The 11,376-nt window shown below is 39.1% G+C and overlaps 1 long non-coding RNA gene across 1 annotated transcript; it reads left to right on the top strand.

Annotated features, from left to right (window-relative positions):
• Positions 1-460: 460 nt before the first annotated feature.
• LOC134808569 (uncharacterized) lies at positions 461-11,041 on the top strand. The gene is made up of 4 exons (XR_010151827.1): positions 461-536; positions 4,702-4,842; positions 6,182-7,117; positions 10,232-11,041. It is a non-coding gene; the product is annotated as an uncharacterized LOC134808569 (long non-coding RNA).
• The last annotated feature ends 335 nt before the right edge of the window (positions 11,042-11,376 follow it).

Raw genomic sequence — 11,376 nt, 5'->3', positions numbered from 1 at the left:
TGGTTTTCTTTATCAAACTCAAGGGCTAAAGCTATGCTTTTAGGTCTGTTTACAGAAAGGCACCTGAATCAAGTAGACCACACATATCTGTGTAGGCAGTTAAAAGTAACAGGGATAGACTTAACGTATAGTCTTACCAGGAAGATTGGAGAACTGGGTTTGAAAAGTGGGCAGAAAGTCATGTTGCCAGGACCACAGCCCAAATAATGGCTTAGAACTATTCCAATGAGAACATCACTGCTTACAGTGAGCACTGGTCACCAGATACTACAGCTGACATTTCTGTCCCTGGTGCCGCAATAAGCCAGGTGTTTCTGCTACCAGTTTAGCCCTGTGGAAGGATTTTCCAGTGTCCTTCTTATTTGCAGTACAGTCCTCCGGGTCAAGTCTGAGCAGATGCATCTGATTGGTCAAACCTAGGTTATGTGTATCTGATTGGCTAACCTTGTGTCAGGTGCCTAGGCCTCACTTCAAGAGATCCTGGGAAAGTTGTTATCTGGAGTTGTCAGTTTCTATTTCCCACCAAGATGAAAAAGGTAGGGAATTACTTAAATATAGGAATGGAATATGGATGCTTCATGGACAAAGAATGACAGATACGTATTAAAAGTGCCAATTACGTGATAATTTTGGTTAGACACTTTACATACATTTTCTTATTAATTTTTACAACAACCCCTAGTAATAGTGAATATTATTATATTAATTAAGTCTCAGTGTGTATGTGTGACCAATATTTAGATGAGAGAATTAATGTTTGGAGAGTTGAAATAACTTTTCAAGGTTATACATGAAATGAAAATGCAAACCTAGGTCTGTTAGTCTACAAAGTATCTACAGAAAAGGGCTGCCTGAAAAATGAGGATTCCTCTTTGTAGCATATCTAGGGGACCAGCAAATTCATTCTGAGCCTAGGTAAGCCTAAAGTTTATAGGATATAATTTTATGGAGAGTCCAAAGAATGTGTTCTGCAGTAACAAATTTATTTCTCCTCCAGTATTTTTAATTGATGAATTATGCAAATAAAAATTATGAGGACCAAAGTGGTTCTGGAGATTGACTTAAGTGATTTATACCAGATTAATGCTCTGGAAAAATATGCTTGGCAGGGAAATTAGCCCAGGCTCCTCGTGTGATGGAGATCAAAATCACCCATTTTCTTGAGGAAGGTACTTATTACAGGATTTCACATTTCCCTCACAAACAGTTAGTACATCACACATGCTGTTAAATAATGTGGACCCACTGACTTTATTACCAAGTTACGTTCGCATGCTCAAAACAGTAAATCTAGAGCCATGACAACAGGGCACTGGGACCTACTGCCAAGCTTGAGGCAGGCGAGTCCACCTTCCATAGATGCCAACTGGCAAGCCCTTCTACTTGGGACTCCAACCACCATTTCATGTTGGAAGTGTCACCTTCAGAAACTAACCCTCAGTAAGCCCATGAGGCTTCCCTTCAGGGAGTTAGGATGTCATATGTAAATGAAGGGTAGTCTTATGATAAAATCCTAGAACCTCTGAGTTGGAAAGACCTTCAAGAGTACTTACTTCCCTGGTATACAGTGAATTACTCTGTACCCGGGGTTTGGGCTGTTTCTATGTGGGAGAAATTTGGTTCCATTTAATTCATTCTCACCCAAAGGAGGTCAGAGAGTGAAAGAAGGTGGTATATCTTGTCTGGTAAAGAAAATCTGAGGCACACCTGTGGGCCTTCATCCCAGGAGCTCTAGCAAAGGTCTTCCCCTTCTCCTTTCCACATACACACTTGACCCTTCACATAATGCCTTCAATGATACTCCATAATGTTCAAGGCCTCCTAAAGCCTAAACTGTAGACGTTCCTCCTAAAAACAGGAATGTATTTTCACAGTTGTGGAGCCAAGTCCATGACCAAGGTGCTGGCAAATTCAGTTTCTGGTGAGGGTTCTTGTCTTGGCTTGCTGACAGCTGCCTTCTCACTGTGTTGTCACCTGGCCTTTCCCTGGTCCCTGCCCATGGAGAAAGAGCAAGAACTCTGTAGCTCTCTTCTTCTTTTTTAAGAGATAGAGTCTCACTCTGTTGCCCAAACTGGAGTGCACTGGTGTGTTCATAGGATCATAGCTTACTGTAGACTCCCACTCCTGGCTAGAGGGATTCTCCCCATCAGCCTCCCAAGTAGCTTAGACTACAGGCATGACCCACCATGCCTGGCTAATTTTTTAATTTTTTTTATAGAGATAGGGGTCGCGCTTTTTGGCCAGGCTGGTCTCGAACTCCTGTCCTCAAGTGATCCCCCAACCTCCCAAGCAATCCTCCAACCTCCTGAAGTGCTGGGATTATAGGCATGAGCCACTTCACCCAGCTCTAGCTTTCTTCTTATAAGAAGACTAATCTTTTGGATCAAGTTTTCACCCCATGACTTCATTTGACCTTAATTACTTCCTTACAGGGTCCATCTCCAAATACAGCCACACTGCGGATTTGAGAGCCAGCATATAAATTTGAGAGGGACACAAACATTCAGTCCATTAACACAGTGGCAAGGAAGTTGGGGTAGTTTTTCATCACATCTTTCCCTGGTTAAGTGAAGTTCACCCCAGACCGTAGCATAGGCTGAGCACACTTGGCAGCCAGAGAACACCCTGAAGCACAGACACAGGAAGCTGAGGAAACTTCAGCAGGCAAATTCCAGGGTGGGTCTTGGAGATACAGGCTGGTCATGATGGCATTTGCTGAGGGCTGTGAGTAAAACTGGCTGACAACTGCTTGCTGTGTGGTCCATAGGCCTCAGTAACTAGGCTTGCGTCCTAAGCCCCTGGGCACAGCCCTGGGCAAGAGTGCTCAGATCCTCCTAGTGTTTTGCATGCCACTGGCCCTGCATTGCCAAGTGAGTGGCTGTTAGCCCTCCAATAATGTGTTATAGTCAGTGAAACCAGCCAAGGAGACCCTAAAGGAAATAAAGCTTTACATACAAAGAAATGAAATATGCCATGTGCTTTACATTTTTAGGACCTTATAAGAATTCATGAGTTGGAAGGACAGCCTAGAAAACACCTTGTCCAGCTGCCATTCGATGCCATTCTTTCTCCAAATACATACTACCATATGCTTGTTAGGTAACTTCCTAAATAGCAACCAGGACACCTAATTATGCACTGTCTTCTTAAAAGACTCCCAGGAAAGAATGCATCAGATTCCCTTGTCTTAGTGAGCTTAGCAGTCTGGAAGCTCTTCCTTTTGTTCAAAGTCTTTTATACTTTTAAGTCATCTATTGCTATTTACATTATCAACAATCAAACTAGCCTCTATGTACGTGTAGCAATTTTTATTTGCATGGTACAAACATAGCCTCTTTGGAACCAGAATGGAATAGAGCTTCATTTGTATTGCAAAACTTGCAGAAGAAGGAAAAAAAAGAATGAATATCTATTTAGTATCTGACTGTCATCATAGCAGCTAATACTTTCATGGTGCTCATCAAGTCCAAGACATGTTCCAAGAGCTTTACGTATTTAAACCTTATGAAAACACCATGCAGTAGGTAATATTAGTTCCACATTTTGCAGATTAAAAACTGAAGCCCAGAGAAGTTAAGCGCCTTTTCCACAGTCACACAGCTGTCCATGGGGGAGTAGAATGTAGTCCAAGTAAGCTGGCTCCCTGGGCCATAGTCTTAACCAGGAGGGTGCCCTCCTTTTACATAAGCAATCATGTTGTCTTAAGGTGGTGGGGTGGTCAGGGAACTTTTCAAAGAGCCATAGAGAGTAAGGGATGAAACAGCTCCCTCCCAGATTTTCTTGTCTGTAAGTCCTTTCCACCGTACAACCTAAGGTCATAACCAGGTGACCCTTTATGCTAGAAACAAGTTTGCTTCTTTCATCTTTTGTGTGATATTTTCCTGAGAGATTTTCATGGGTATCTGTTGGGTGGGAAAACTCTATCTATTCAATTTTTATGTATTTTTATATTATAATTCAGTTTACAGAGGATTTGACATGGCTAATTTTCAGTATATTTTGTTTCACAACTCAGACTTTTGGATCTTCTCAACCTAGTCATACAGAGAGAAAGAGGTGGTAGATTACTAAAACTAGCTTAAAGGAGGTAAATTTAGGACAAATAAATATAAAGATGATATGGAGCTCGTTCTCTCAAGATGGTGAAAATGTAAATAGGTTCAAAGATGGCTGAGATAAATTTGTAAATGACAGTCCTTAAAGATCTTATTAAGAAAAATTGAATGTAGGAGAAATATACTTCTATCCTATTTATGGAATTTTTTTCTAGTTTGTACATTTTCTCATTTCAACATTTTTGGAATGGCTCTTCTTTGCCTCCTACCAGTTTCTTAGTGAGAGAGGGGGATGCTCTTGGCCTCCTGGTTTTACTGTTGTAGCTAGCAGAGTTCTGAATGAGAGTCTAACACCATAAGCAAGGGTGCCCTGCATACTGGAAGAGTGGACCCCACTTACATGGTGTATGCTGAGGCTCCCATCTGGTGAAACATTTCAATTCTATAGTAAACACTTGGGGCCAACGCAGTAGCTCAAAAATGTAGTTCTCACTGCAATTTGTATGCTAGCAGGAATAACACAGAGTCACTTTAGCAAAAATTGATGCATTACTCAGGTAAGAGAAACAAAAAGTGCATATCAAGGGATTCTTTAGGATTGTAAGGACTCTTGGAGTGCATGAAGGCCAATCCTTTTATTTTACAGATGGGGATACTGAGGCCCAGTGTTCCTGTCATCTATTACTGTAACAAACTATCATCGAATTCAAATGCTTAAGACAGCAACAATTGAAGCTTTGCGTACAGAGAAATGTTTTGTTACACTTGACCCTTGAACAACAAGACGGTGAGGGGCATCAACCTCCATCTCAGTTATAAATCCACAAATACTTTTGACTCCCTCAAAATTTAACCACTAATATCACACTGTTGACCAGAAGCCTTACCGATAACATAGTCGATGAATACATATATTCAGTATGTTATATGTATTATATACCACATTCTTACAATAAAATAAGCTAGAGAAAAGAAAAGGTTATTAAGAAAATCATAAGGAAGAGAAAATATATTTACTATTAAGTGGAAGTGATCATTATAAAAGTCTTCAACCTCAATGTCTTCACATTGAGTAGGCTGAGGAGGGGGAGGAAGTAGAAGAGTTGGTCTTGCTGTGGCAGGGGTGTCAGAGGCACAAGAAAATCCATGTAAGTGTAGACCTGAGCAATTACAACCCATGTTGTAAGGGTCAGCTGTATATTATACAATTTTGTGACTCATGAATTTGGACAGGGCTCAGTTTGGTGGTTCATTTCCTTCATATGGTGATGCCTGTAATCACTAGCTATTATTTGGCCAGAGAAGGAGCCTTTCATCTCCCTAGACTTCAAACTAGGTCACCCCTATTTAGCTACAGAGAATCTCTTCCAAGGTGGGTGGGTCATTTGGAGAATTCCAGATTGCTCTCCAAAGATGTTTGCCAATGACCTTCCTAGGCTATGTCATGGAATACGTGATGACAGGGTATCAAGGAGCATTTTCCTTGTCTTCCATATCCTCCAAGGTCTTGCATCAAGTTCTTCCTCGCTTCTCAGGTCAACATCTATTAGTTATTAGCTGTTCGCTTTTATTATTATTTTCCCACCCTTCCCCATGTGGCTTCTCTCATTCTTGGTGGATGAATGGCCCAACTCTCCCTGAAGCATTTGCCTTTCCTGGTATGTGGCCATGTCAGAAGGAAGCAAGGAGCATTAGGGCTTGGGACTGAGTGAGCTGGAGCCCTACCATTCATGCTAGCAGCTCTGAGGTGTGCAGTTCCCAACATCATAGCTTCTATCTTCTGCTAAACAGTAAAGAAAAGAAGGGGTATCAAGTGCTGAGGGAAAACAGCAGCCTGGGCTATCATTATTTTTGGACAAACCAGCTGTTCTGATGAATGATATCTAGCATGAATCCGGGCCCAGGTGCCTCTCAGTCCTTCTTGGAGTTTTTCTCTCACCTCCTTCCAATGATAAAATGTGAGAGAACATAGCCCTATAAATTATTTTCCAATGCAGATATTATACAAAGCATGTCAATAAGCAACCACTTTATTCCTTAATTCCAAGTGGCTATGAGCTTCATTTTCAATTTACTCTTCCATAACCGTGTTTTTATTTTCCATCTCCTCTCCCCCAAATCTGCAGGGGAACCGAAGGAAGCATCTGTAAGGACCAGCTGTACAAATGGGTGCCTGTTCAATGGGATTGCTTGTCTAAACTGTGAAATAGAATAATTGATTGAAATCGAGAGTTACTTTTGGCTAAGGATTTGTCTAAAACACCAAAAGCAATGGCAACAAAAGCCAAAATTGACAAATGGGATCTAATTAAACTAAAGAGCTTCTGCACAGCAAAGGAAACTACCATCAGAGTGAACAGGCAACCTACAGAATGGGAGAAAATTTTTGCAATCTGCTCATCTGACAAAGGGCTAATATCCAGAATCTACAATGAACTCAAACAAATTTACAAGAAAAAAACAAACAACCCCATCAACAAGTGGGCAAAGTACATGAACAGACATTTCTCAAAAGAAGACATTTATGCAGCCAACAGACACATGAAAAAATGCTCATCATCACTGGCCATCAGAGAAAAGCAAATCAAAACCACAATGAGATACCATCTCACACCAGTTAGAATGGTGATCATTAAAAAGTCAGGAAACAACAGGTGCTGGAGAGGATGTGGAGAAATAGGAACACTTTTACACTGTTGGTGGGACTGTAAACTAGTTCAACCATTGTGGAAGACAACGTGGCAATTCCTCAAGGATCTAGAACTAGAAATACCATTTGACCCAGCCATCCCATTATAAATCATGCTGCTACAAAGACACATGCACACATATCTTTATTGCAGCACTATTCACAATAGCAAAGACTTGGAACCAACCCAAATGTCCATCAATGATAGGCTGGATTAAGAAAATGTGGCACATATACACCATGGAATACTATGCAGCCATAAAAAATGATGAGTTCATGTCCTTTGTAGGGACATGGATGAAGCTGGAAACCATCATTCTCAGCAAACTATCACAAGGACAGAAAACCAAACACCGCATGTTCTCACTCATAGGTGGGAATTGAACAATGAGGACCCTTGGACACAGGAAGGGGAACATCACACACCAGGGCCTGTTGTGGGGTGGGGGGCAGGGGGAGGGATAGCATTAGGAGATATATCTAATGTAAATGACGAGTTAATGGGTGCAGCACACCAACATGGCACATGTTTACATAACAAACCTGCACGTTGTGCACAAGTACCCTAGAACTTAAAGTATAATTCAAGAACTATATAATATACAACCAGAAAAAAAAATCAGAATGAGATAACAAAGAGCTAAAATTATTTAAATAGAAAAAAGAAAAATAATTTAATTACTAAATGACACAAATAAAATATAAATCAAGAAAAAGAGAAACAAAACAATGAAAAATAAAATTAAAGACATAACTTGAATTTTAATTATAATAATAATTGTAAAAGTATAATATGGAAAATTTTGTATTAAGAATAAATGTAAAAACCTGGACAAAAAAAAAAAAAGAAATCAAGAGTTACTTATGGGAACTCTCATGGGCTTGGCATTAAGCTAGTCTGAGTTAAAATTCTAGCTCTGCAACTTATTTACCGTGTAAGCTTCAGTAATTTTAAAACCTTTTGTACTTCAATTTTCTCATCTGCCAAGTGAGCATATCAATACCTACAGTCATATGGTAATATTAAGGACTGAAATAGACAGCAAATTTGAACTAGATGATAATATTAAGGACTGAACTAGATGGCATCGTGGGCATTCAGTAAATCAAAGTGCCCTTTCTTCAGGGAATAGCTCTGTGAGTAAACACGACATGTAGACATTTAAGGGGATTTTTTTTGAAGAGACGCCTAAAAAATGTGAGATCATAACAAATGTCATTTTTAGCATTCCAAATTTTAAACACTGTGCTAGACTCGGTGGAAACAATATGAAAACCCAAGTTCCAAGTCCTCAAGTAGTGGGAGTGGGGTAGGGAATGAAGTGAAGGTCTGTGAAACAACCACAACACAAGATCACAATCTTTAGAAGGGCATACAGATGTATTGAGGGAGCTTAGAACTTCAGTGCTGAGGTGCAGTGAAATCCTTTCACAACAGCACCAGCTGAGTTGCATAATGTCACAACGGGGCTCACCTTGAGCTCTGTGGGAGTTTTAATTTGACTTTGAATTTTGGTCATCCATCAGAGGAAATCAATGCTCTAGAAGAACTTTTTTTAAGGCAAGAAAAGTAAAATTCTCAAAAACTCAGAAATCATGAGGAATTCAGATATTTTTTTTTTTTTTTTTTTTTTGCCTGTTTGGAGGCAAACAATTAGAAATTTGGGGAAATTTAAAACGTATTAAAAGTAATGGCAAAAACTGCAATTACTTTTGCACCAACCAAATATATAATGTGCTTTTAAAGGTTGACTAAGAACTTACAAATATATACTTTTTGTGAAAAAGATTGTTTTCTATTTTAAAATTTTGACATAATTTCAGACTTTGAGAAGAGTTGCAAAAATAGTGCTTAGAATTTCTATATACTCCTTACCTTGGTTCCTCAAGTATTAACATCTTAACACCTTTGCTTGATTCTCACTGTGTCTATGTGTGTGTGTCTGTGTGTGTATGTCTTAGTATCTACTCAATTTTTTTTTTCTGGGAAGTTTGAGAAAAAGTAGAATTATACTCTATACCTCTAGGTACCTCAATGTGTATTTCCTAAAAACAACAATATTCTCTAACATGATTATCAAAATCAGAAACTTAACTTTGATAGAGTCCATATTAGCTAATCTACAAATATTAAATCTTCTGCTATTGTCCCACTAATGTCCTATATAGCAAAATAAAAGCTTTTCTGGTTGAGGATCCAGTTCAGAATCATACGCTACATTTACATATGGTATCTCTTTATGCTTCTTTAATCCAAAATGGTCTCTAGTCTTTATCTTTCATGATTGACAATTTTGAACAATATACAAGTATTTTGTGGAATTTCCCTCAATCTGGCTTTGTCTAATGCTTCCTTGTGTTTAGATTCACCATATGCCCTTTTGTCAGGACTATCATGGAAGTGGTCTGTGTCCTTCCTAGTGCATGATATCAGGAGGCACATGATGATGATTTCTCTCATTATTGGTGCTATAGACTGAATATTTGTACCCACCCTCAAATTCACATGTTGAAATCCTAACTCCAAGGTGATGGTATTAGGAGGTAGGTCTTCTGGGAATTCATTAGGTCATGAAGATGGAGTCCTCATGAATGGGATTAGTACCCTCATAAAAGAGACTCCAGGAAGCTCCCTCACCCTTCCACCATGTGAGGACACAACAAGAAGGTGCCAACTATGAAGCAGGAAGTGGGCACTCGCCAGACACCAAATCTGCTGGTGCCTTAATCTTGGACTTCCCAGCCTCCAGAACTGCAAGATATACATTTCTTTTGTTTATAAGCCATTCAGTCTATGCTGTTCTGTTAAGCATCCTGAACAAAGACAATTAGTGCTACTAACTTTGATCAATAGTTTAAGGTAACATCTTGCAAGATTCTCCACCTGAAAGTTGTTGTTTTCCTTGTAATTATCAGGTATCTTGTGAGGAGACACTTAGAGACGAGGTACCTGTGCCATTTCTCATCATACTTTTGTCCACAAGTTTTAGCATCCTTGATGATTCTCTAAAATACTTATTACTATAGTGGTTGCCAAATGGGAATATTCTAATTCCATCATTTCTTCTGCATTTAGTTGGAATACTTCCATGAGAAAGCATTTTATTTCTGCAACATTAGTTTACTTACACATTTATCTCAATGAGGACTCATGGGTTATTATTTTATTCTATGGGTTACTCTACTTATTTATTTTGTTGCTCAAATTGTTCCACGTTTGATTAGTGGAAGCCCCTCCAATGTAGCTGCTGTGTCCTTTTAACTAGATTCTCATTTTCTATTATTTTTGCCCTGGAATCAGCTGTTTCCCCAAGGAGCTCTGCATTTTATTAAAAATAAGCTATGTGTTGCTAAACTTTAAGGAATTAAACATCTTACTGATTATATTATTTTGCAAGAATTGGAGAAAATTTTGATAATAGGAAAAATAGACATTTTGCTAAAACTAATCATTACATTTCATATTCATATTTTGTTTTCTCCACAGTGCAAACTAGATACAGGAAACACTTCTTTGTCATAATTTCCTTAAGGAAGATAGATGCTGTGGAATGAAGAATGAGCAGAGACCTCGGCTAGCTAAGTACAACTTTTTGTCCAGTGGGATTTATCTACACGGCCTTGCTTTTAGAGTTACCACTTCTTGGGCTAATTCTAAGGCACCTCATTTTTTTCCAGTTTAATAACACTTACAAAGGGAAGATTTGCCCAAAGTGAGATAAGCTTCTCTCCTCTTACTCTAACCTCTATCCTGCCATCCAGTAAGGATCTGTACTTTTTTCTGTGATGCAGAACAAACATACAGGCTGGAATAAGGTGGGGAGCAGGGACTATGAAAGGATCTGGGTCCCATCACTCCTACAAAATGTTATCAGACCCCTTCCATAAGTGAAGTGAGACACTTCTGTGTGCCACTGAAAAAATACAGAAGTTGGAGATACCAGGTTTCAAGCACCTGTATACCGTCATATTTAATTCTCACATCAACTCAGACAGGTATTTTGATTATTTTGGAATATACAGAAAAGTCAAATGAATTTTACAGCCAACCCTATATACCGACCATTTAGATTTATTATACCATTGACATCTTGTGTGATCACATATTGATCAATCTGTCTATCCCTCTGTCCATGTATTGGTCCAACTTGTTTGTGGGATGCATTTCAGGTAAACTGAGACATGAGCACACTCCCAAAGATGATTCTATAGCCTAGTTTCACCAAAGAGGATGTTCAGCCACCATATGTTCCTCATTGAGATACACAGATATTAAATGGTAGAGACAAAATGTGAATCCAGGTTTGCTTAACTTGGAAGCCCGTGTTCTTCCTTCTTAATCCTGGGGCGTCCTTTTAGAAAATGTTGCATTTTAATCAAAACCACAATGAGATACCATCTCACATCAGTCAGAATGACCATTATTAAGAAGTCAAAACATAACAGGTGCTGGTTCAACCTAATGGTAAATTAGTTCAACCTTTGTGGAAAACAGTGTGGTGATTCCTCAAAGACCTAAAAATAGAACTACCATTGGACGCAGCAATCCCATCACTGGGTATATACCCAGAGGAATAGAAATCGTTCTCTCATAAAGATACATGCACGTGTATGTCCAGTGCAGCATTATTC

The sequence above is a fragment of the Pan troglodytes genome, chromosome 16 (genome assembly GCF_028858775.2).
Source record: "Pan troglodytes isolate AG18354 chromosome 16, NHGRI_mPanTro3-v2.0_pri, whole genome shotgun sequence".
In the NCBI taxonomy this organism is placed as follows: domain Eukaryota; kingdom Metazoa; phylum Chordata; class Mammalia; order Primates; family Hominidae; genus Pan; species Pan troglodytes.
This window is presented reverse-complemented; position numbering and strand designations above follow the sequence as displayed.